General features: G+C 42.3%; 1 protein-coding gene across 5 annotated transcripts in view; it reads right to left on the bottom strand.

The window, feature by feature from the left end:
• The window catches only part of ST3GAL6 (ST3 beta-galactoside alpha-2,3-sialyltransferase 6), a 79280-nt gene extending 59142 nt beyond the window's left edge, over positions 1-20138 (bottom strand). For 2 of the 5 annotated variants that reach the window (XM_059164380.1, XM_059164381.1), the window contains exon 1: positions 936-1625. The gene's annotated coding sequence lies outside the window, so the exon portion shown is untranslated. Of the gene's footprint in view, positions 1-461; positions 597-935; positions 1626-20003 lie in introns of those variants that run through there. The other 3 variants (XM_059164377.1, XM_059164375.1, XM_059164376.1) reach the window with 3 other exon arrangements.
• Between the last annotated feature and the right edge of the window lie 6681 nt (positions 20139-26819).

Genomic DNA, 26819 nt, shown 5'->3' on the forward strand with positions numbered 1-26819 from the left:
AAATTTTTCTAAGATAAATGACGAGAACCTTCCAGATCTCTAGCCCCCGTTCGCGGATAGACCCTTTCGCAAAACAAAGGTGAGCAAGGAGCCCCCACCCTTGTCGGCACGCGAGTGCCCAAGCTCCCGAGATTTGAGAAAAGCGGGTCCCAAAGCAGGTCCTCCCGACTCGCAGCGCCCCTCCTCCCGCCCTGGGGGTCCGAGCGCCCGGCATGTCCTCTCTGCCCCGGGTGTCCAGTCTCTCCAGCCCCTAAACCAGGAGGCCGAGCGCTCGGACGCTGCCGGGGTCGGCAGAGTGCGCGGAGGGGGCTGTCGGTTCAGCGCGCCCCCCACCCGCGACGCTCAAAGCTGCACAGACCCCAGGCCGCCCCAACCAGCGTGGGGAACTCGGTCTCCCCGATCCCCAGTCCCCCTCACCCGGGCAATGCAAACGCGCAGGGAAGCCGGCGGGAGAGAGTTACCCTCCAAGGCCCAGGAGCGAAGACTGCAGGGGTATGCGGGGCTGGGCGGCTGTCGGCCCGCTGCTCTCCGCCCGCCGCCGCTCGCTCCAGCCGGCTGCTGCTGCTCCCGCGGCGCCTGCCGCATCGGGCCGCCGAAGCCCAAGGCCGGCGGAAAAAACCGGAGGAAGGTGGCCCGGGTTAGGCTTGGCGCGGGCACGATTCCTCCACCGACCAGGCGGGCAAGCTGCGGAAAGTCGGAGGCGCCCGCCAGCCGGTGCGCTGCCCTCCGCGCCCGGTCCGGATCCCGGGAGACTGCGCCGAGCACCTCCGGAGCCGCGGGGAAGCTCCTCCTGCTCGGCTGCTGGCGCCAGACGCGCGGTGACCACGGCCGCCCCCAAGTTCACGGAGGAAGGTGCAATGCAGAGGGAGACTGAGGGGGGCTCCGCGTCCCCGGAGCAGGGAGGCCGGAAAGCAGGGCGGCGGGAAAGCCCGTACCTTTCGGGCTGGGCGGACACCAGCCGCGCGCCCTTCCCGGGCGTCCCGGACAGGAAAATCACCACGAAGGGAGGGCCGGGGAAGAGCAGCGGGTGGCTTCAGGACAAGGTAGGAGGATCGAATTCCACAGCCAAGAAGACACTCCCATCCCGCCTTGGTTTGTTTGGAAAGCTGCAGCGGGGAAAGTGTGGGGTGGCCAGGGTAGTCCCCTTCCCCGCCGGGGCGGCGGGCCGCAGAAAAAAACACATTTGCTTGGCGCACCGGGGACTTTGTGACACCAAGTGAGGCAGGCGGTTTGGTCCCTAGCAGAAAGGGAGGGGGTGTTCAGAACTCGAGAATTCCTGGGCTCCGCCTTTCAAGGACAAATGGGTTAGTGCTCTTTGTCTTTTGGAGGAGACGTTACTTTAGGGAGAAGAACGAAGGTGGGACGTGGATTTTTCTTTCTTGTTAAAGTAGCTCTCTTGAGAAAAGCATAAATTAATAATGTCCTCATACTTGGATGGCTCTGAATACTTTTTATATTTCAGTGTTTGTGAAGTAATTCATTGTCTAGCAGCATTCAATTAGTAGCTCCGGCCTTTGGACAGTGAACATCGTAATCACATGCCATCAAATGACCCCAGAGAGAAGAGCCACAGACTTGGGTCTAATTCAAAGCGGCAGCGTGTCCCCGCACTGAAATAAAGTCCTTCATCTGTGCTGAGCCTTCTGGTATTTGTGTTAATTTTAACAACAGCCCTGGGAGACAACACTTGTTATTATCCCGGTTTTACCAATCAAAAAACTTGAGTGTTCAGAACATGCCTATCTCCTTCCTTTTCTACAAACTGCCTTTGAAGTAACCCACACAAATTTTGAAATTTTGAAGGTCACTCCGGAGACACCAGAGTAGTGAATGATGTTTGGGAAATTTGCCCACCTAGGTCAATTTTCCTTGAGGTTGCTGTGCTCTTTTTAGTTTTGTCTGAGTTCCTTATTGTCCTTCTTTTGTTCACGATCTTCAGAATTAAGCCAGTATTATACCTCATTCACTCAGTCCTTAGGATTTTGGGATCTGCAAAGTCATGTGCTAAGGGGACAGGTCATCTGCTATTCTTAGGTGGCATTTGTGCTGCCTTATAGGAGTGGCCAAAAAGACACTGTTCACCCTAACCTCATTCACATTCCACCTCCTCCACTGGCATGCCCTGTGACCTTGAGCATGTGCCTTAGCCTCAGTGTTCTTCCTCTGTGCCACCTGTAAAAGAGATATAAAGCAACCTATCTTCAGGGGTTGTTAGGATTTAAATAGACGACGATCTAAAGAATTCTTGGCCCAGTGCTTGGCACAAAAACCATCAGTTCAGGAAATAAGACCGGTCACTGACCAACATTGAGTTGCCTATGCATCATATCTGTTCCTCCCTTCCATCCTGCAAGCGAGAAGAATCTCATTCTAGAAATGAAGAAATACAGTCTGGAGATTAAGAAATCTGCCCAAGGTCATTCTGTCTACATTGAAGCTATGACTCAAATGAAAGTGCCTGAGACCAAGATCAGTTTTCTTTCCAGAAGAGCTCATGTCTGTGTCGTTATGCGGGCAGGGACCTTTGAGCTGTGTAACATTAATTTTTTTCAAATACAGGATATATCGTTCTATGGGCACATGATTGCAACTATGCAAAAATTTTGAATTCCTGTGGAAGATGATAAAGAATTAAGCAGAGTAATGGGATTATAGGGTTTTAGCTCTCTCTGGGATAGTGTTTTTGGTAATTGTTTGGGGGGGGGGGAATGTTTTCACCATAAATAAATGTAATTTAGCCTTTGTATAAAAGGTGTATTCTAATGAAGTTAGAGGGGAAGGACCAGGAAGGAGGAGAGGACTCTTGGGCAAATTCTTTTAATGATCCCCAAATCATAATATATTTAGGCAGTGTACATGCATTCATACATACAAACCTGTACATATGTACAGGTTTGGCCAAGTTTTCTAGGTTTCTTTTGTGCTTATGGATGCTACAATCTCTTTGTTAAAATCACATTGTTCCATAGGATATGGCCTCTGTGACCCTAGGGACAAGTAAAAGTCAGGTTTTCCACACCACCCTGGGATGCCATTCAGCACAGCATAGAGAGTAAGGTTAAAGAAAATAGTACTTCTTTCTCAATCCCAATGTAGGTCCTGCCAAAAGAACAAACCCCTGAAGATAGATTATATTATATCACTTTTACAGGCGACCTGTCCTATCCCAAGAACAGGCTTTTCTGGCATGATCGATGTAGGACGGTCTACTTCATATAGAGGAGACCTGCTCAAGGTGGTATGCTCTCCACTGGACCGTCACCTCTGGTAAACCCCAGGACCAGTGACAGAGCTGGAAAATGACAAGAGGCCACTTTCTCACAATATCCTTCCCTTCTAAGTTAATAACAAAACGAAATTTCCTTTTTTCTAACATTGCTCAAGGCTGGGGTTCTCCAGTTTTAAATAGTATCTGGCCTAAGACTGAGTTTGACCAAGGTCATCATCTTTGCACCCCATTGTTCCTTCACCTCTAAGGGAAGATCCTGCCAGCCTGGTCTTCTGGGTGTCTTGGGGTTTTATCTACTGTAAGCAATTATTTAAAGAACAGGTGCATCGCAAAAAGAGTAAGCCACAGGGTGGAGGCAGTTGTCTCTCCTCACTTAGAACTCTGCCTATCCCTGCAGAGTGGGAAAACTGTTTTCTGTTAAGCACGGCCTTAACTTCTCCAAAGCGAGCAGGGCTTCAGCCCCGTATTTGCATATGAAAATAACCATTGTGTTGATTTCCTCAATACCGCTGGAGCTGGAAGAAGTGCAGGTCTCTGTGGAAGCTTCTTTGCAACTTTCGTCAACAGTAGCATCTCCTTATTCTACTACTTCTGTCAAGATTTCAGAGCTCTTAGCAGCCCCGTCTCAGGAACTGTATTTGCTGTCCTTCCACAAACTGGAGGATGGCGCTGGGGTTCAGTGTGTTCTAAGCACAGGAACATATAAACTATCTGTATGCTGGAAGCCATAATTAAGACCACGTCAGTGTATTGTTAAAAGAGTTAATATTCAGAACATGTCAGGAGTTCCTATGGATCTGTAAAAAAAGATACCCCATTTAAAAATAGGACATGGGTCATAAGCAAGCAATTTATGGAAGAAATACAAATAGTCCATAGACAGGTGAATTGATTTTCATGTCTTTTTATACTAACATTGTTTAAGAAAACGTAGATAATAATGAGAAGTCAGACTGGCAAAAACTAAGGTTAATGAGCTTAATGCGTTTCATCAAGGTGTCAAACTATTCAAGGAAGTATGAAGTCGAACTTCCTTTGTAGAGGGCAATTTGGTGATTGCTATCAAATTTACAAGGTTGTTATGAGCTTGAATTTCAATACCCGAATTAAAGGTCTTTACCTTTCCTTCTTAGATGACAGTTTGGCCTCAAGCCAAGCAAAGGAGGAAAGAGGAGTGGGAAAGAGGTAGGGGTGGGAAAAGACAGAGGATCTCTTAGCTGACTCCTGGTTACCTGGTCCAGAAGAGGGCAGGCAGCCCTTCTGGTTACCCAGCAGGTCCCTGAACAAACACCCCAAGGTAGGGCATCTGGTTGGATGGGGGCAGTCGGCGGGCAGTCTGCAAACCTCTACACCCTGGGACATCTTGCTCAGAGAACTTCCGCAATCATGAGAAGTGTTGGAAACCGGGACCACGGTCCTAGCTGATGGGAGCACTCCCACTCCAGGGAGAGGAGGGAGATGTACCACCCTCCCCCAACTGTGGAGATGCTCTGCTAATTTCTGCTCCAGTTCCATGACTGATAATTCTGTCAAAGTATTACAGGTACCTTCCCTTGGGGCACTGAGCCCACTGATTCACATTTTTAGCTAACCCCCTTGTCTCTCATCACAGCTGGATTAGAGCTTAATGAACTTACACTGTTTCATTTCAGGAGAAGGTTTTTATAGGATGGATCCGGAAAAGTGGAAATCCTTGGGCGAAGCATACATCAGCCCACACTCAGATGAGTTTCTACTTGATCTTTTCATGTTCAAAAGTTCACTCTCTAAACAAACCAAACCAAAACAAAACTATTTTCAGTAGCACTCCTGAAGCAGGGTGCAAGGAAGGAGTCCTTACAGTGAGCTGGGAATGATAAAGGGGCTTCTCGTGGCTTCCCCAACTCCAATCTGCTATAAATGCTTGTCACCTTCAAACCAGAAAATCCATCTTTTAGGATGTGATCTGTAGAAATAATCACATATAAATGCAAAAACACGAATAGGGGTGGGCATAGCGGCATTGCTTATAATGTTTAAAAGCAGGAAAACAGTGCCCAGGAATAGAGTGACTAATTGGATTGTGGTGTATCCTAACCATGAATGCAGCCGTTGCAAAGCTATTATAAATGTGTATGTATATACATTCAGTTCACTGATGTGTGATGTGTAGCAGCTGCACTACACTGGCTTTGGAAATTCTACATTCAGAAATTATATGTTGAATGTATGTATGGTATGTCATAGGTATTAATATCAAGCAGAAAAAAATAAAGGACCACTAATATGTGTGTATATATTTGTGAATCCATAGGGAGCATGGACAGATTTCTTCTAGAGAGTGGAATTATAGAGGCAGAGAGAGAAAGTGGAGGAAGATTTTTGCTTTTTATTCTAAATATTCTGATAAGTTGAGCTTTTTACAATGTACTTGAATAACTTTTGTAATTAAAAGAAGATGACAACACAGTTATTTTTATGTATTTGGGGAAAGAGATTAAAAATCCCAAATAAAAATGTGTCCATGTTGAGGCATAAATCTGAGCTCTCTACCTTGGTGGTTCCCTACCTGTGTACTCTCCATTCTATATAATGCATTTTCCCCCCCAATCAACAAAGACCAAAATAGAAATATCAGGTGAACACAAAACAAAACCTCAAGGCCACACTGACAGAATAAGAAGAAAACCTATATGAGTCTTGTTTTTATTTTGCTGGGAAAAAAACTAAACATTAAAGAAGCATGAAGAAAAAGGTTAATACATTTGATTTCATGAAAATATAGACCTTCCAAATGGCAAAATACACAGACGTACAAAGACAAGCTGGTTAAAAGTATTTGCAACACGTGCCTAATGGTTAATTTTCTTACTTTACCAAGAACTCTTAGGGGAAAAACAAGCAAACAAGAATTTAATGGAAAAATAGATAAACTACATGGACAAGCAGCTCTCTGAAGAAAAAAATAAAACCTATATTCCTTATGTATGTCTGCTTTATGCCATGCACTAATCTAAGCAGTGAAGGAAATGTAATTCCTCTTCCCATGTAGCTTATATTCTAGTAAATTTGAGGGGTCTTGACTGCACTTATTGAATTTGCATACTCTAATACAGAAATCCCACCAATAAAAACTCCTGTTACAGATAATCCTTGCACAGTTATATAAAGTCGTACATAAGAATTGCCTGAGAGGGGCACCTGGGTGGCTCAGTCTTTAAGCATCTGCCTTCAATCAGGTCATGATACCAGGGTTCTGGGATCAAGCCCTAGCCTGCTTGGCAGGAAGCCTGCTTCTCCCTCTCCCACTCCCCCTACTTGTGTTCCGGCTCTCACTCTCTCTCTCTAAATAAACTCTTTTAAAAAGAAAAAGAATTGCCTTATAAATCTTGCTTACAATGACTGGAATAACTCAAATTGCCTTTAGTAAAGTTTGGAATTATAGGGTACACATATACTATAGAATTCTGTAGAGTCTCTAAAACCATGAGCTAGTCTTCTACCTAATGACTTGGAATAATGTCCAAGATATTATTAAATTTAAGTATCACACTGCCTAGTAGGATTCTGATGTTGTTAAATGTGTTTTTAAGAACAAGAAATAATGATAGTTATAATACAGCTGACATTAGTGCACAAGGTTTTAGAAGGAATACGCATAAGCTATGAATGTTAGCTCTCACTGGAGGATTTTTCTTTCTAAATTATACAATACTGAATGTTTGATTTTTCACTATTTATTTTTAACTGAAAAAAGGGAGAATTTTTCAACCATTTTGTGCTTTAGGAATTTTTACATGTGGTTGCTTAGAGACACATAACAAATTGAGCTTTACTTCTTGGGGAGTTGGGGGAGTGATCAGTGGTTTTTCTGAGAGGTAATGACAAAAGCTTTGATATAAATGGGTGATTATGTACCATTTCCATCAGAACCTTGATTGTGACTGTGTTTTGGGTTTCTGTTATTCTCAACCTCAGAATTAAAGGAACTTGTCTATTCCCAAACTTGTAGGAGATTATCACATCACCAAAGGATATTAAAAGAGAGTGACTTGCCAAGTAGAGAGATACCACTGGGACACAAAGTTGCTTCTGGAAAGTTCACTAAGAACCACTGCCCATGAATACCTAAGAATTCTCCCAACTTTCTGCCATTGTACCTGAAGATAAGATCAAGAGACACCAAGTACAAAGGGGAAGAAAGAAGGCAAGATGGCAGCCACTAGATAAGCTCAAATGTGAGCTCGTATTTATTACACTCCTGCCAGACTCTAGGTGATTTTATAGATTATATTGTTTACTACACACAGCAACCTGTAAACTGAGATGATGAAGACAACAAAACTACATAATTTGTCCAAGGACCAGAACTTTTACATCTCTAATCTAGAATTTGGACCCAGTTTGAACTCCAAGGCTCTCTTTTCACATCTGTGACATTGTGCCTTTCTATTCAAAAGATGAAGGATATGAGAAAATTAATGACCATTATGCTAGAGTATGAGATTTCATAAAAACTTACAACCTTGGTTAACTGAATGAGAATCCTGTGACACCTTCATTAGCTTTTTGTGTGTGGATATCAAGATGTCAACTGACATGGTATGGTGGTCATTTCTAGTTCCCACGGTACCAGTTCTCCAAACCAGAATACCTTCTCCATGGATACATAGACTATAGATTACTGAAACCTTTCTTCAAGGCCCTAGTCATTATTTCTTGTGCCTGAGTATACTCTCTTTCACGCCTGAAATCGCTTTGGGGGATAGATCCCATTTTTAGGGTAATTATAGTAGCAGAAACATTAACTGTAATGGCATCAGGGTTATCACAAGGAAAGCATGTTGGGCAGCTTCCCAGGCCAGGAGCCCGCAAGTCCTGTACTCTTCAGCAGTCATTTCGATTCCCCACCCCGAAGAGCTTATTCCACTATAGGACATTATGAATACAAGAGAATCAGTATCAGTAATAAAGAGTTCTAGATATAGGAACCACCAGGAACATCTGAAGTAAAGGTAAAATGAAGGATTCAAACTGACAATTGTTTCCTGGGGTCAAACTAGTCATCAATTTTTGTCTTACAATTTTTACAATATGACTTAACTGTATCTCCTGGTAAGCTTCCAAATTTATTTTTCTGCACTTGGGGGCCATATTGGTAGCAGTTTTTCCAAATCCTGCACAGGACTGTTAATTATTGTCAGCATATTAGCCACATGGCAAGACACTAACCCAGCAGCTATCCGAAGTGCTTCAAACATGGTAAATATAAATAACTTTAATCTTTATCATCATTTAGTATAAAATCGAGGGTTTCTGAATCTACCTAAGGGACTGAAGGGAAGCACCTAATTTTGTTTTTGCTTAAAGAGAGAGATGGGAGTAGGCAGGACTTTACTGTAAGTCTCTGTACTCATCACATGATAAATTCATGCCATTTTAACCAAGTCAACTAGTTCGTAGATTTGGATCCACCAAATTTTGTATAGTTGATAAAAGTTTTACCGGCTATAGATTAAAAAGCTGAAAACCATTGAATCTTCCTAGGGCCTTTAGAGTTAGGAGTCCCGCCATGGAGAATCTGTCAGACAAAATGTTAATCCATAGGCTGGAAAACCATAAAATTCCAATACTAAATATTTGGAAGTTGTCCCTAAATTTTATTTAACAGAGGCGATTAATAAATACATTTGTACATGACTTCAGAAAATGTGCACATGCCATGCCGTCAGGGGAACACACTTATTCTGGATCTGGATCTCTCAAGGGTTCACTCATTTCCAGGAAGGGACTCGGGAGTCATCTACTGCTAGTTCTGACTACTTTAATTCTGGGTCTTACATCTTCCACTGCTTGCTAATATTCAGTTCAGTGTGTATTTGTCAGTACCTGCTGCATGCAGAGTATTTCACAAAAAGCAGGGTCAACAAATCTAAAGCCACATTTTTAGTCTTCCACTCTGACCAGCTTTTCCTTTTCACTTACTCCTTTTTATTACTGATAATGCTTTTCCTCTGCCTTACCACCTTTAAAACCTTACAGTTATACTTGATTTTTTTTTTTAAGATTTTATTTATTTATTTGACAGAGAGAGACACACAGAGAGAGGGAGCACAAGCAGGGGGAGTCAGAAAGGGAGAAGCCAGCTCCCCACAGAGCAGGAAGCCTGATCTGGGGGCTCGATCCCAGGACCCCAAAATCATAACCTGAGCCGAAGGCAGCCGCCTAATGACTGAGCCACCTAGGCACCCCCTTGATCTCCTCCTTTTTCTCCATCTTACCTGAACTTCATCCTTCATGTCCTTAACACAGTCCATATTCAGTCATTAAATAAATAACTTGCTTGTTATCTGCCTAGCACCTGCTGTAGGTGCTAGGAATAGTTTGCTAGTGGGGAAAACAGGCAAACATTTTTGCATTCCTGGAGCTTAGTCCCTCAAGAATCTTCAAATATCTCTTGTTGAGCTCTTCATCTTGATTTCAGTTGAAATGATTCCCTCTTTTTCTCACTGCCTCTCTGCTTCCCCAGGGAGGCAGGAAGGAGCCTGCCTCCCTGACCCTTTACCCCACTAGAATGAAAGACATATTGGACTCCATCCTCTCTGTCAGTCTTCTGAAAAGCAACAACAGCCCAAGCTGAGATGTCTTCTAAGATCCGTTAATTTCTAAACCTGTAACAAAAAAGTCATTGAGCAAACAAAACCCCAAAACTTGGTTATCTTCTTGGGGTGGAGGAGGGATATTTATAGCAGGGATTGGGTCGGCGGGGGAGGGGGGTGATGGGGGGGGCCGGATGTAAGAGGTTTCAGGGGATTCCATGGGGGGTCTGTGAGAAGATGTAAGAGGTTAAGACAAAGTCTTACTAAAGGTTCTCTAACAACACAAGGCAGAGTGTGGCAGCCCCCAAATGAATGAAGGCTTAGGCAGATGTGAGAGGGCTGGTGAAACAGTAACATCTGTGGAGCTCTAAGGAGGGGTTTTGTGTTCAATATCCCATTTCATTGTAACAAACCCAGGAGTTCAATATTACTGAAACAGTATGAAGGAAACGAAAACAGAAATAAAATCAAATTCATACCCAGGTCTGAGTGAGTCCAGACCCCAGGCACATACCTTCCCTTGGCAGAGGGAAAGGGAACTAATGCTTTTGCTTAGAAATCTCTCAATTAACTCTGACATAGATGGGGGCAGGGGGGGAGAGAGAACAGATATAACTTAAATCCCAAGTTTCTGGATGTTGATAAAGTAGTGATCTATTTATGTCTTTTTTTTTTTTTTTAATTTTCAAACTAAATTTTAACATTACATTAACATTTCTATTTTTCCTTAGTTGAAACTATGGTCTTCTGTCCTTAAAAATAAAGACTCATCTAGGAGTGGCCTAACAAGTACGGAGTCTGATGCAGCCTTCAGTGGGCCTTCCAAGTTCCTCTCTTTACAAATACTATTTCACAATGGATTAAATACTTGCTTTTGGAATTTAGTGGCCTTTCCCAAACTGTGTTCTTTTGGGAGATACTCCTCTGAATTTAGAGAACAAAGGATTCCTAGACAAGTGAGAAGAATTATAACCCCACCTAAAGCCACACACACAATACCTACCAGCATATTCAAGACAACAAGTGTTTAACTTTGGTTAATGGTTAAACAAATTTTAATGAGCTTGTTTTTGTGGGGGAAAGACTCTTTCCTTCAGTATTCTAATTTACTTTTTCTCCATCTCTCTAAGCCAGTTACAACAAGAAACAAAATTGCTGCATATTTGATTCTCTCCATATCCAGTTAGAAAACCAAGGGCTGGGGTCCTTTCATGAAATCAACCATGAATATAAAAGCTAGGACATGAGAAATATGCCTGCAAAAAAATTACATGGCAAACTTGCAGGTGACAGATTTATTATAAAATCACCACCATATTACTCTTGGATGCATACAGTTATCAGCCTTACTTAATATTTTATTGTGTAAGTAATTAATATGATTTGTCATCATTATAAACCATGTTTTAGTTCAGACGTAATAAAATGGATCCTGATCAAAATTCAGGTTAATTTGAAATAACTTTGCATTTTTTTGCTAGCTGGCTTTACTTCATCTCTGCAGAAATAACTTGCACAATCTAAGTGCTCTAATGTCAAATATTTTGCAAAATCATAGTGATGAGGGAGCACGAGGCTGGCTGAAGACAAAGCAAAAGCTGGCGCCTTGCACCCCTCTCACCCCCCTCTCCATCCGCTCCCCCTCAGTCATACGTGTAGCATCCCTAGGGCAGCCCTGACTGCCATGAACAATAAGCAAATAGTTAACTTAGCAGAGCTCACAATCCTGCTAGACAGGAGTCTCCCTTGGTTTACAAATGTCCTAAATCTCACTAACAAAGACGATTGATAGCAGGATTGTGACATCCCACCAAAAAGTCTCCCAACTATCTTAATGTTAATGGCTGGTCTAAATATAACATTGATCAAGCCGCAAGGGCAAGGCCTCAGGTAGGCCGGGGACATCCTGGCACCTTGTAGGCCCTCTTTAGCATATGAAAACTCCATTGAACCCTTCCTTCCCCTCACCTTCCCCCAACTGCTGGGTACATAACCTGCCATCCCTCACACCGCGGGGCAGCTGCATCTCCGCCTGCCCACGGGTCCTGTCCCCGTGCTTTAATAAACCACATTTTTGCACCAGAGACGTCTTAAGAATTCTTTCTTAGCCGTTGGCTCCGAACCTCACCCCACCGAACCTGACTTAGGTTCTGGGACTTCATCAATAGTACAACAGAAATTCCTTTATCACCGACCCATGTCTACTTATTTCCAGCCAAATGTTATGATCATGTTGGTAGTGGAATTGGAATTTGATCAGTACATCGTACTTAAAGGTTGACTCATTCATTTAGATTTTATTGAGAACCCACCAAATGCCCAGCACAGCAGCCTTAGAGGGTTCCGACATGCAGAATTCTAGATATTGGAGTTCTGGCCTTGAGAAGTGATTTGAGGGAGATAGGCATTCAGACTACAGGTGCTTACTGAGATTATGTTTGTGTCCTGCACTGGTGAGGTTCAAAGAAAACAGTGGGGAGCTGACAGATTGCCTGCCGTAATGATGCTTGCAGACTAGCAGACTTGTGAACAGATACTGTTTCTTATGGTATTGTAACTGTTAGCTGTGGAAACTAGAGACGACTAATGGGACCATCTTGAAAGGTGACATTTGTGATTTCTTCTACGCAGAAAATAATCTTCCTCACTCATTTTTTTTTCCTTAGGGATTTTCCTTTCTTAGGGTTACCTTAACTTAAAATGGAGTAAACATATACTCAGAATTTGCCAGAAGAAAATTTCTACCCAAGGATTCTTAGCCACTGAGATGTGAGTGACTTTTCTGAAAAGATGTCTGACACTCTGACCCTGATTACCCTGATATAGCTCCAAGCCCTAATGCACATTACAGGACACTGTCCCAGGGTTTCTGATTCCATAGAACTAGCATGTGGCTCAAGAACTTTGATTTCTAACAGGCTCCCAGAAGTCACTGATGCTGCCAATCCAGGGACCACGCCCTTTAAGAAGCATGATTTAGGGGATTAAATATACCAACTTCCCAAATAAAACTCCTTATTAAAGGACTGTGAGGCAGATAATAGCTCTGTTTCACAGGAGGAAGAACATGGCATATGTGACGTATAAAATGCGAATTTAAGTAGGTAGGCAAAACTAAGTAAAATAATAAATATTTCATATCCTAAATGCAATGATTATCTTGAAGTTAGAAACTTCCTTCTATCACTCACTTTCCAGATTTGAAATACTCTGAAGTTGGGATATTTTATGATTTGATTGGAAATAACTCTTCTTTTCCTCTCCCATAGAGATTTTAGAAATTTAGAATTAAAATCTGACTATGTCCAAATACGTAGCTAATGTTGGACTTTGTGATTAGAAGGCAGCCCGAAGGACGGGGGCACTGTGTCATTTCCTGGGAATAAGCCTCTTGGGAGACAAACCTCTAACTGAGCAGCAGCAGCAGCAGCAGGCCCTAGGGCGGTGGTGACAATCCAGAGGAGCTGGTGACATAAGAGGACAGGCATCCAGATGCTTTAAAGGAGAACATGAAAATGGAGAGAATCTATGTTTTCATCTACTTGCAGTCTGAAAATCCAATGTGCCTACTATCAAAAGGCTGAGTTATCAGTAGAAACAAAATAACCACATTAAGAAAAGTATCTGTGCTCAATTTTTTTGCCTGTGTCCCCCACTGCTAAAGTTTGTTACAGTAAAGTATACTTTATTAGCTTGACAAAATAGAAATTCATTTTCCTACAGTTCTGGAGGCCAGAAGTCTGACACCAATTTGTCAGCAAGACTGGGCTCCTTCTGGAGGCCGGAGGAGAGGTCCATTTGCCTTTTCCAGATTCTGGAGGCCACCTATGTTCCCTGGTTTATGGATGTCCCTTCCCCCATTTTCAAGGCCTACAGGGTAGCATCTTCAGATTTCTCCAACTGCAATGCCTGCTTCTCTCAACACATGCCCTTTCTGCCTCTGAACCCCCATGTCTTCCTCTTTTAGGGAGCTTGGGGCCTTGGGTCTGCCTAGATAGTCTCCCCATCTCAAAATCTTTAATCATGTCTGTGAAGTTTCTCTCGCTATTCAATGTGGCATATTCATAATTTTAGGGCTTTCATATATATATACATCTTTTCGGCGGGGGTGATATTGTTTGACTTCCCACATATGTCATTTGTTTTTTCTGGTCAAAAAACACTTGCAGTAGTGTTTTCAATATGGGGCATTACAGTCTCAGGAAGAAATTAATAAATGGTGTTATACAGAAGAAGATTACTATGGATCATTCATTCACTCAGCAAATATCTGTGTTCATGATGTGCCAGGCACAGGGCAAGGAGCAGTCTGCGGATACAGAAGATTCTGTAGGAGACTGTGGAGCGCCGTGCTTATGAGCCAGGACCCTGAACTCATCATCTGATTTTGAACCCTGGCCTCACCATTTAGACACTGTGTTATCTAAGCAAGTTAGTTAATTTCTCCATGCCCCAATTTTGTCCCTTCTGAAATTGAGGCAGAATTAGAACTGTCCCATGGGGCTCTGATGAAGATTCAATGAGATTCTGGATAAGGCCTCGGGCACACTGGCCGGCGTGTCAAGTTCCATAGATATTGATGTTGAGGGGGAGGCGGAGAGGACAGTGACTAGAGCGCATGGAGTATATCATGGTCACAGAGAACTTGGAAAGGTTTTCCAGAGCCGGGTCTTAAAAGTTCAGTTTCTTGTAGTTAGCTGGGGAGAAATGAGGGACACGCAGTGAGAAGACACAGTGAAGGATTGGACACCACGAGGGACGGCTGAGGAGCCCCCGGGTGTGAGCTGGAGTCACGTGAGGACTGTATTTTGATATTATGCTAGGGCAGCCTGCACAGCAAAAGAAGTTAGACTTACTTTACTCCTATCCAGAAGAAAGTATCCAAGCCCAAGTGGAAATGGAAAAAACATTCATCTCCATACTGGAAAAAAACTTGTGAATAATAAGTTCCTTTTTTCCTCCTGAAGATGATATAATCTTTTCTCTGTGCACCACTGGCTGTCAAAATACACTGTCTTTTTTTGTCTTGCTTTGTTTTTTTAAGATTTGTATTTATTTATTTGAGAGAAAGAGAGAGCAGGGGGAGGGGCCCGAGGGAGAGAGGGACAGAGCATTTTAAGCAGACTGTCCACTGAGCACGGAGCCTGGCCCTGGGCTCAATCTCATGGCACTGAGATCATGATCTAAGCTGAGATCAAGAGTAGGACACTGAACTGCCAATACCACCCAGGCGCCCCTATACTGCCTTCTTTATGGGGTGGTCTGTAGTACATCCATTTTCTTCTATACCCTTGTCAATAGAAACCCAAGTATTTTCAGGAATCAGTGGGCCATAAACTTTATTTTTTTTTTTTATTTATTTATTTGACAGAGAGAGATCACAAGTAGGCAGAGAGGCAGGCAGAGAGAGAGAGAGGAGGAAGCAGGCTCCCTGCTGAGCAGAGAGCCCGATGCGGGACTCGATCCCAGGACCCTGAGATCATGACCTGAGCCGAAAGCAGCGGCTTAACCCACTGAGCCACCCAGGCGCCCCGGCCATAAACTTTAAATGAGGCAGGGCTTCTCCCCAGCCCTAGGGATGTAAACCAGAATTGGTCTGAGCCAAGCGTGGTTAACCACTGCCTTTGTTGTTATTTAGGTCAGGAATGGGAATTTGCAACCCAATTCTTGCCAGTGAGAGGAGAGGAAGTCTTTTGGTGAAGGCTTCATCTCTTCAAAAGATACATGAGGAAAGCGAATGCTCTCATTCTCTGTTCCAACTGTGAGACATCTTTGTATGAAGATGTGATGCCTGGAAATGTGGCCTCCATCTTGAAGTGGGAGAGGACAGACACATGTGAGGACAAAGCTAACATCTGAGGAAGATAGAGCGAGAATACAGAAAGGGTCTGGATCCCTGAAGGGCTGGAAGAACAACTAAATTATCCAACCCTGGAATCATCATTTAGTTTGTCATTTATTACACTAATATGTAATATAGTCAAATATACTCAGTGTTAGAAAAAGCACACGTATTTCCTTCTTCAGCCCAGGAAGCATCCTGCTTATAAAACTAGCAGCACAGGGGCACCTGGATGGCTCAGTGGGATAAGCCTCTGCCTTCAGCTCAGGTCATGATCTCAGGGTCCTGGGATTGAGCCCCATATTGGGCTGTCTGCTCAGAGGGGAGCCTGCTTCTCCCTCTCTGCCTCTTTGCCTACTTGTGATCCCTCTCTCTGTGTTAAATAATAAAATTTAAAAAAAAAACTAGCAGCACAGACCCCTTGACAATGCAGGCTATCGGCAGAAAATAACCACAGACTCTCTGTTGGTCTAATCAAAATGCTGACTTTGAGAATGAATTTTGAGTGCAGATTACTGACCTGATTTTCTGGTAGGAGATTCTGTTAGACACATTTTGGGTTCATTTCTATCTGTTTATCCTCAATTTTATCTCTTGGATCAAGTCATATCATTAAAGCGCTATATGTACCTTCCAGCCAATTACAGTTAACACTACAGGGTGTGTAGAAATGGAATAGGTTGCTTGCATTAACTAAATCCCTCCCAGAATTAATTTCTGCCTCGGCAAAAATTTCTAATTTCCTGATTTCTAAAATATCTACAATTTTATGATATCAAAATGTGTTAGCACTGCACTGAACTCACTATATATTCACAAACAAATTCTGTTATTGCAAAAATTAAACCAAGAGATAGGGAACTATGTTAACAGCAACAACAAATTACGGAGGCTGCCGGAAAAGATGATTTAATAACCGTTCTTCCCTTGTGTGGAAGAGAGAACTGTCCCTGATTTCTGCTAAACATCCTTTTTGGACCATTCACCCCCAATCCCCTCACAATCTTCTTAGGCTTCTCACTGCATTTCCTCTTCTACCCCCTCCATCGGATCCTCATTTTGAATCAGAATGAGTTGAAACAGTTTGCTGGCCCAGTTTAGGTTCTGCAAAGGGACAGCTCCTCGGAGATAACGGAGATAATGGTGACATGCTTTTCTCTTCTCGTGCTGCTCCTCTTTATAGATTTTACAGGACCCCTGTCGGCATTTACAGGTGGGAAAAAAAAGTTGTTTCATTCTCAGGCACATCTTTGCCAAAGTTTGTTGAACACTTGGTAATGGACAACGCATTTGTAAGAATCCTTTCTTTAAAAACTGGACAGAGCAAGAAAATCTGGTCTGTCATGTCCGAGTCTAGGGAACGATGTCAGTCCAGGCAACCTTTAATTACAATGTCTGAAAAGACCAAGTGTTTCCACTTCTCGCAGACCCTTTTCTAGTTAGAAAGCGATGGTTTCCACAAGTCTGCTGCTACGTTTCAATCACTTTTATGGTGTTTACAGGTCTACAGTACATAGCCCAGGGATGCCTGGGTGGCTCAGTCAGTTAAGCTTCTGCCTTTGGCTCCTGTCCTGATCCCAGGGTCCTGGGATCAAGCCCAGGTGGGCTTCTTGCTCGGCGGGGAGCCTGCTTCTCCCTCTGCCTATTCCTCCCCCTGCCTGTGCTCTCTCTCCGAAAAATAAATAAAATCCTTAAAAAAAAAATAAATAAAGCGCATAACCCATATTTTCTTATTTTCTACTATTTGTCAATGCTCTGGCATTTGGGCCCCCCTTGACTGGTATAATATTGTAATTTATAATAAGAGACACAGATTTCCCCCACTATCTGAAAGTGCAGCACTCCTGTGAAAGCCTTTGTAAACTGAAATTTATGTGAAAATATTTTTTGACCATTCTCAAACCCCCAAAATAACCTCTCTTAGACTTTTCCAATACCTTGGGACACATCTTGCTAGCAGGGGCACAAAATAAATAGACAAAAAGCACAGATGCCAACAGACACAAGTTCAAAGCTATGGCAGCCTGAGGCTGAGATGCTGAGAGCAGGCACCCCTCTCACTGCTTTGTTTGTGCTGCCTCTGTAAGGGCTCCATGCACAATGAACACTGAACCCTCTTGCCACTAAGTGAAAATCCTCTTTAGATTGTGTTCAGTTAGTGAAAATAGGTATGGAGGTACACAACTTTTTCATAAAAGTGAAGTGACCTAACTCAAACTTTTGAAAAGTGGGTATACTTGTATCTATCAGGGCTGAGCCCCATTTCTGGAACAGAGCTCCTGAAAATCCTTGGAATTTCCTAAGTGTTGAGAGTGACAAAGGTGTCTTTTGTTATATTAATGAGATAACTTGAGGACTGAACCTAAGGAGGGGGCCGGTTGCCAGGGGAACCAACCGTGTAATTAGAGGGTTGGAATTTTCAGACTTACACCGGGACCTCTGCGGAGGGGAGAGGGGTTGGAGATGGAGTCCAGTCACTAATGACCAATGACTGAGTCAATCCTGTCTCTGTGAGGAAGCCTCCACAAATCCCTAAAGGCTGGGGGTGGGAGAGAGCTTCTGGGTTGGCGAACACGGTAGAGAGTTGGGGAGAGGGGTGCTCTTGGATTTAGAGGCTCCCTTCCTTTCTCCATACCTTGCCCTATGCATCTCTTCCATCTGTCTGCTCCTGAACTATATCCTTTTATAATAAGCTGCCAATCTGGTAAGTAAAATGTCCCTCTGAGTTCTGTGAGTTGCTCTAGCTAATTCATTAAGTCCAAGGAGGGGTCATTGAACCCTTCAGTCTATAGCTGGTAGGTCAGCACAGGTGACAAAACTGGATTTGGGATTGGCACGTAAAGTGGGGCTGGGTGGGGGGGGCAGACTTGTAGGACTCAGCCCTTAACCTGTGAAATCTGATGCTATCTCCTCTTGCGCTGTTTTTTGTTTGTTTTTAAACCACTTCAAGATAGGACTAGGTAATATCACCTGCCCAATTTATTTTCAAAATGTTTTTAGAGCACAAAGATGTTAACAGACATATACTAGTGCCAGATTAAAAGCTTGAGAGATTCAAGGCTCCCAAATGTTATGAAATCCATTCTCAACATATAGTTCTATATGGGGCACATGGGTGGTTCAGTCGATTAAACAACCAAGTGTTTGATTTCAGCTTAGGTCATGATCTCAGGGTTGTGAGACAGCCCTGCCTCTGGCTCTGTGCTCAGTGCAGCCTCTGCTTGAGATTCTCTCTCTCTCTCTCTCTCTGCCCCTCCCTCCCACTTGCACTCTCCCCTTATCTCTCTAAAATAAATAAAATCTTTATATGTATATACATATATATAATTTTATATAAAAATAATACTAGGACATAATGTAAGTGGGATGGAGGCCAGAAAGATTCTAATTTTATTTTCACATGATTTCTAGAGTCTAAAAATATAACTATACGTCCACATCTTTAAAAAAAAAAAATGTTTGCAACCTCTTTTACCAGTGCCCTAAAAATGTACTGAATCTGCCTTTGATTAATCAGGTCCTAACTGAGCACCTGCTGCGGGAAGCTCTATGCTTCATGCTAGATGATGAAATTGGGTAATGTGACAGTGAATGAGTTATGGTCTTCTTAATTGATTCTTAAGGTCTTCAGAAAAGGTTTCTCCGAGGAGGGAACTTTTAAGTGGATGCCCACCTGTGCTTCTGAGTAAGGAGAACCAAACTATGGAAAGATCAATGGAAGAAGCAATCCAAGAAGAGGAAGTAAAAGAGAAACAGGATTCTGGAAATCAAGTAACTAGTCAGGGAGACAGACACAACATCAGCTAATTTTAACACAATGTGTTTGTTTCCTGCTGTACTAGCAATGAGAACAGAGTGCTCTGAGAACCCAGAGGAAGGAACGATTAATCAGAGCTGAGAAATGTGCAAGGGCTATGCCAAGCAGGATACATAAAGATGTAGAGAAGCACATGAAGGGTTAAATCCTGCCTTCACCAGAGAGCTATCTCTCGGAAAGAGACTGGGACTCCATTCCACATTTGCCCAGTCAGGGTCTCTGAGTTGGCTGCCTGGAAATCTGTTTTTAACAGGCACACACCTGGTAGGAAAATGTTTTTTGGAAGCCTCAGTGTGGAGTCAGGCCTGGGGGTCAGCCAGATGACTTGGACACGCGGCATATGTGTCACCCTCTTCACCTGTGATGTGAGGATAATAATACAGTGCTCCTCACTGGGCAACTACGAGGATGAAATGAGGTATTTGTACGACCTCATCTATTCTGGCTTTTGTAAGAAAAGTACAGCTTTGCTTGTAACTGAGTCGAAAACGGACCAAGTGGTCTCAGAGCTCACATAGCATAATCCCAGAATCTTACCTTGTAAGAGAAATGACAAGTGGTGAGTTTACAGCTGTCAGGAGAGGCAAGGGAGACCAGAAGAGCTGCAGTCCCAGCTAGAGTGCAAGCTGGTTTCCACTGGGGCAAAAGCACAGTGAACAGCTGCGAAGTTGTCAAAGCTTTGTAGGAAACAGCTGGCTGGGCCTCTCAGTGTTTTTCTTTTCTTTTTTTTCTACTTCCTCTTTTCAAATGCAAATTGTTTAAAGGCTTTCCCACCCTTAGATCTGAGCCTGGCCTTTGGCTCAATCAACAGGAAAAAAAAAAAAAAAAAAAAAAAAAAGGACACCCCCCCAAAGTGAGGGAGTTGGTTGGGCAGAGTTTGGCAGAGGGAGGTCAGGACTGGGAAATAATGGGCTGACCCAAAGCCCTTCTACTGCCCATTCTGCCTGAAAAGTGCTGCCAGCAACCAAGGAGTTCGTCCTTGCCACCTGGTCTGACGAGCCCGAGGACAGAGGAAGGCAGTGGGGTCCACACTCCCGGCCCCCCTTAACTATAACATTGTTCATCTCATCCTACACTAACTACCCAACCCCCGACCAAACAAAACTTCCCACTTTGGGAGGGGCACCAGAAGAATCGCTTTTAGGAAATGGTTTCCCAGGGTCAGTTTATTCGCAGATAGATCCAAGAGAAACTACCTGCCTTTCTAAGCTCTGGTTCGCGCCAGCTGTATATGAGATGATGGAAATTCCTTTTGGGGGATGATTTCTTTTAAGCCCTACCTTCTTTGCATAGTTTGGTAGAGTAACAAATTCGGCTCCCATTGTTGCAGTGAGAAGGACAAGGGGTTTCAGATTTGGGGCTTTGTGAAATGAGGAAGGGAAGCAGGACGCTGTGTAGGAGGGAGCCACTGACGCTGCCTCCTGCCTTCCAGAGAATGAGGAGTGAGAGTCAGAGGATCAGGCCTTGGGCTCAGGCAGGCCTGGGTCCGAACCCCTGACATGCTTGGTACTACTAGCTGGCCCCTGGAAAGAGAGGCCTCTGCTCTTAGAATTCTCTTCATCTGTCCACGCCAGGTGCTCTTCCCGGAGCTGGTAGCTACAAGAAGCAGTCTTTCCCTTGCCATCCAGTTTCGCCCAAGTGACCACTTATCTGATCATCTGACCCCCTGGAGGGAGTCTTTGTGTTGTGAAAGCCCGTAAAGTTTATCAACAACCAAAGTTTTTTAACCACCTTATCTCAGGTCAAAGTGAAGAAACCACATTTTACAACTGGGATGTGAGTGTCTGCGTCTTTCCCTCTATACAAAATTTTATATAAGCTTTATATATAAAGTTATTTATAAATATATATGTGTATATATATATATATATATATATATATATATATAAAATGCATGCTACCTTTTTCTGAAGGCTAAGAACATTTAAGTTTTTGCATTTAGTCAGTGCCCAAGGGCTGGTTCTGAAACTGAAAATATATTCCCTATATTTTAGTTTGATTCTTTTATACATGTATTAAATCACTCGTAAAATAGCAAGCAAGTCTGAGCAACAATTCTGGACCAAGAAAAAAAAAAAAAGAGTGGTTGTAATGTGGAATTTAAACAATCAATTGATCCCTATGGGTTGTAACTCATATTTTAGGGTCTTTCCATCCCCATCTCATTTTTTAATAACCCCTCACATATGTATATGTAGCTATACATATATGTCATATATATGTCGTATGCATATCCAGACACATGCACATATGTAGCGGACACCTTCCTAAGCTCTTTAAGGATATTATGTGATGTGATTCTCACAGTAGTCCTGAGGCTCAAAAGAGTGAAGTCTCCTTTTCAGAGTTTGACAATGTCTAATTCTGGCATAGTGGCAGAAAATATCCTCAATTATTAGAAAAAGATATTAAAATGCCTCCTTCAGGGGTGCCTGGGTGGCTCAGTGGGTTAAAGCCTCTGCCTCGGGCTCAGGTCAGGATCCCAGGGTTCTGGGATCGAGCCCCGTATCGGGCTCTCTGCTCGGCTCTCTGTTCTGCTTCCTCCTCTCTCTCTGCCTACCTCTCTGCCTACTTGTGATCTCTGTGAAATAAATAAATAAAATCTTAAAAAAAAAAAAAATAAAATGCCTCCTTCTTTTTCAGTTACTCTTCTGTGTGAGGCTGGAATTTCTTCATTTATTTCAGCCAAAACAATATACAGCAAGAGACTGAAGGCACAGACAGATGACACTCCAGTTGCCTCTTAAGCTAAATATTAAAGAGATTTATAAACATAGACAACAATGTAGCTTGTATTACAGTCTTTTTTGGTTTGGAAAGGATAATTATTTTTCATAGTTTTACATTATGACACTGTGTAATGGGCTTATTTTTATTATTTTGAATGAGTTAATAAATACATGTAAATATTTAAATTTTTTCATCAATAAATATATACAAAAAATAAAGCAAGAATGATGCTGCATTAGGCTCAAGAGTCAGGGAACGAGATAAAATGAGCCTGTGAGCTCTTCCAGCTTGAAGTTTTCATGATTCTAAAATTTTTGTTTGTTGATAACTCTGGTTAAACCTATTGGTGGCTTAACCATCAAGAAAAAGCCCAAATGAAGTCCAATATATTGGCTCATGGTTTTCTCAAAGAAGACTGAACCCACGTCCCACCCACTCCCGCCCACTCAAAAGCTTCCTTAGAACCCTATACTGTGTCAGCCAAGGTAAACACTATCTGCTTATCTCTCAAAAGAATGCAGCTCTGTAGGAACATGGTCATACCATTTGGGACTATGTCAGGGCAATTGATCATTTATCAATTCTGCATTGAAAGCAGAAGCACAGAGCTAGAATGCTGACATAAAGAGGGACCTGACACATTAGAAGAAATCTAACCGTTAATATCAACTCAATTTCGAACATCTTGTTTGACATTTATTAGACAAATATTTATTGCGTGTCCAAGATGTACCATGTGTCACATACATAATATTTTCTAATCACAGGTCTAGAAGAATGCTTTCTTTTCCCTCCTAAATATAACCTTTAACCAGAGCACCATATTAAATGTTTCGTACTTAAGTGTCCTCTTCCATTTTGGTCCCCATGCGACAGTATTTTATTTTAATAATATTAATTCACCAACATTTATTCTGTACATGTGATTGCTGATGACTGTGATAATCTAATCCTTGGGGAAACCAAGCCATATGGATTTGGTCCATTTCTTAGAAAGTTCCCAATGTAGATGTGCAATTATAAGATGTATATTCAGGAAATGCAGTCATTACAACAAAGGGGTAAATGAGTATTAGATGGTTTGAACTGTGCATAGTGCAGGGACAGAAAACTCTCTTTGGCCTGAGAGGTGCATAGAGGGACATTGAAGAAGAGCATTTTAGTGACCAACAGGGAGGGATATGTAGATTGACTCTGAGGGGAAAGGACAATTGTGGGTGTGGGGGACAATGTATATGTTGTTTGACTTCGGAGAAGTTTGTAGGCATCCTGGTAATCTTTTCCTTAACTTCTCATATACAATCCCTTCCTTGTTTTTTTTCCATGAAGTCTACTTGCTACAAAGATGAGTATTCAAAGACCTAGGTCCACATCTCTTAAAAGCCCCCATGATTTGCCCTTACCTTTGCCTTCTTCTGGATTGTCATTCCCTTGCCTTCTCTGGTGGATTATTTACTCCCATTTACTACTCATTTTTCAAGGCCCAGGTAAAATTTTACCTATTCTGAGATACCTTCAAGCAAAAACCTTCTTTCTTCTGTTCCCATGGCATAATGCTCATCTTAAATAATTATTTATTTTGTATTCTCAGAATATCATGTTCATCTTTGCATCACCAGTTACCTCAAGAATCTTGGCATGAAAGAACATTATGCTTGTTGAGGGAATGCATGAGCTGGTTCTAACACTCGTGAGATGATTTTCTAATGACTGATTTAATACCAATTTGGCACTACATTTTATAGGTTCTGAGCAAAGTGGAATACTCCCTTTTTCCTAACCTCAGAAAACCTTGGAGAAAAGTTTTGACCATTACTTGCAAGGTCAAGTGTTTTATCCTAGACCTGCGCATCTGAATAATAAAAGAAATTGACACCCGTTTCCTTTTTTTTGCTCATATTCTTCTAGCACTCCATTTCTATACTACCATTGCCATTTTAGACACTTGAAAACCGGACAGGGTTGAAACCCAACCCTCCTCCTATATGCTTTTCTGATCACTCCTGACTTTTGGGGTTGGACAATTCTTTGCTCTGGAGGGCTGTCCTATGTAGGATGCTTAGCAGCACTCTTGTCTCTACTCACTAGATTCTAGTAGATAGCAGTTGTGCAACCAAAACTCTCTCCTGACATTGCCAAATAACCCCTGCAGGATAGAATCACTCCTGCTTGAAAACTACTGCTTTAGGTCAAGATTGCTTTAGGTCCTCCCTTGAAATACACACACACATACACAAGTGCAGTTATGTGCACGCGCTCTCTCTCCCTTTCAGCCTTCTTTCTTTTCCTCTTGCCTTTCTTCCATTTTCCTCATCCTTTTCTTGACAAATGTCATCATAATTTTCTCTTTATCCTCAGCAACTAATTCTCAGGAAAAATAAGTTCACTATTCTCTCAGGAAACAGAACCTGTGAAGCCATTATTGGCCCTTAATGACTTAGGATAACCAAACATCCCAGTTTGACAAAAACTGAAGTTTCCGGGATGTGAAAATTTTAGTGATAAGACTGGAGAATTCCTGGGTGAACCAGGCTGAGTTGGTATGCAATCCTTTGAACCTCTGACCCATATGGTCCAGTTTTTTGTTTGGGGCATAAAGTCTCATTCATAGAAGTCCAGATCAAATATCTCTTAGTTACACAAATTCTATTTTTGTAACTAAGAGATAAAATGGAATTCTAATTTTTGTGCTTTATAAAGGTGTTACCTTTATATATCAAATATATCAAATATATCAAATATCTCTTAGTTACAAAAATTCCATTTTTGTAACTAAGAGATAAAATGGAATTCTAATTTTTGTGCTTTTATAAAGGTGTTACCTTTTCCCCTCTTCCCGGATTACCTTATACCACACTACACCAGCACCTTTCATTTGTCCTAAATTTCCAGTGTTCTCTTATCTCTTTCTTTTGAGGATTAACTTAATCTTTTCCCTTCCCCCTCTCACCTCTCAGGTTCTCCCTCCATTGCCACCTTTCAACATAAATTCCAGCAACTGACTTGGCAGTGACAAAGAAGACACTCCCTGGGTGGGTGGATGGGAATTAGAGGACAGAAACAGTGGTCTGAGTCATCACTGGCTTCCAGGGAGAAAAAACAATACTGGAATCATTTACATTAATATCACATAGGTATTAGTTTATGAGCTGCTGCCTAATGAGAATAGCTAGAAATGGGAGCAGAGGAATGAGAAAACAGCTGAGCTTTGATCGGATGTGAGGATAGAAAATAGAAGGGATATCCAGGTAGGGTTCTGTCTGGAGTAGCTGTGGGGAGGGTCTTAGGTAGCAAGGGGCAGAGGCCAAGGGTAAAGCATGAAAAGGGAATCCAATGTGCTGTTTCATATCGCTGGATGAAGTCAATGATTGTTCTTCTGGCTAGACCCTTATCTTCAGCTCCTTTCTCCGTAACAGGAAGTCCTTTTAATCCTGGTTACCATTCAGCTAACTAATTTGTCTTTTCTTCAAATGTTTTGAGGTTACTGTACCACCACCACAAAATCCCTTCATTAGTAAAATTTCTAAAACACAAGACATATTAAGACCCGAGAGGAAAATTTTAAACGATGAGGTCATTGCTGTAATATCAAATGCCACTGAAAAGCAGTTGAAAACACTTCTCACATACGGAAGCAGTAACCCTTTCGAGAAAGAGACAGAAGGATTACTGGACTCTTACTCTGTGAACTTAAAGTTCTGTTGCATTTCCTACACGTAAAAGGTTTCCCAAATAGCCCTCATGACTCATATTTTGAATGTCATGAAATTTTAATTATTTGCTTCACTTACAAATATCACTTTTTTTTTTTCCATTTGGGGCAAAAGATCAAAATATCTGAAAAGAGTAAGAAAGAACTGGTTGCAGACAAGGGCATTTATTTCTATTTATGGCATTTGAATTCCATAGAATGACTGAAATCATTTTTATGTTTCAGGCTCATAATGACTCAGCTCTTCTTTTGCCAATAAATGTAATTTTTAATGAACCTTGCCCTGCCTTTCCCAGAGGCAGATGATGCTTTTAATTTCATTAAGTCCAACTCAATCAGCAAGAGCTTCTGTTTGTTGAACTCGTGTGAGTGGGTTGAGCGTGCTGTGTGTGTTTCATTTTTTAACATTCATTATAAAAATTATTTTATTATCTCTATAGCCATAGTCTTCCCTAACAATCCTGTATTGAAAACATTCTGGAAATATATCATCCCTTTGGGATCTGTATTATTTTTCTGTTGCTGTTGTGGCAAATCACCGCAGACTTTGTGGCTAAAAACAACACAGTATTATCTTAAAGTTCTGGATGTGAGAATTCTGAAATGAGTTTGACTGGGCTAAAATCATTGTCAGCAGGGTGGAATTGCCTCTGGAGGCTGAATGGGAGAAACTGTCGTCTTGCCTTTCGCAGCATTTAGAGGCCACATATATTTCTTGGCTTCTGGTCTTTTCCTCTGTCTTCAAAATCAGCAGCATAGAATCTTCACATCTTTTTGTGACGCTGACCATCTTCCTCCTTATTCCACATTTAAAAGGCCATTGTGATTACACTGCAGCCACTGCATATTCCACTTGCTTTACACTCAGCAGATTGGCAAGGGTCATTCCATCTGCAACCTTGGTTCCCCTT

This window comes from Mustela lutreola, chromosome 2 (genome assembly GCF_030435805.1).
Source record: "Mustela lutreola isolate mMusLut2 chromosome 2, mMusLut2.pri, whole genome shotgun sequence".
Classification (NCBI taxonomy): domain Eukaryota; kingdom Metazoa; phylum Chordata; class Mammalia; order Carnivora; family Mustelidae; genus Mustela; species Mustela lutreola.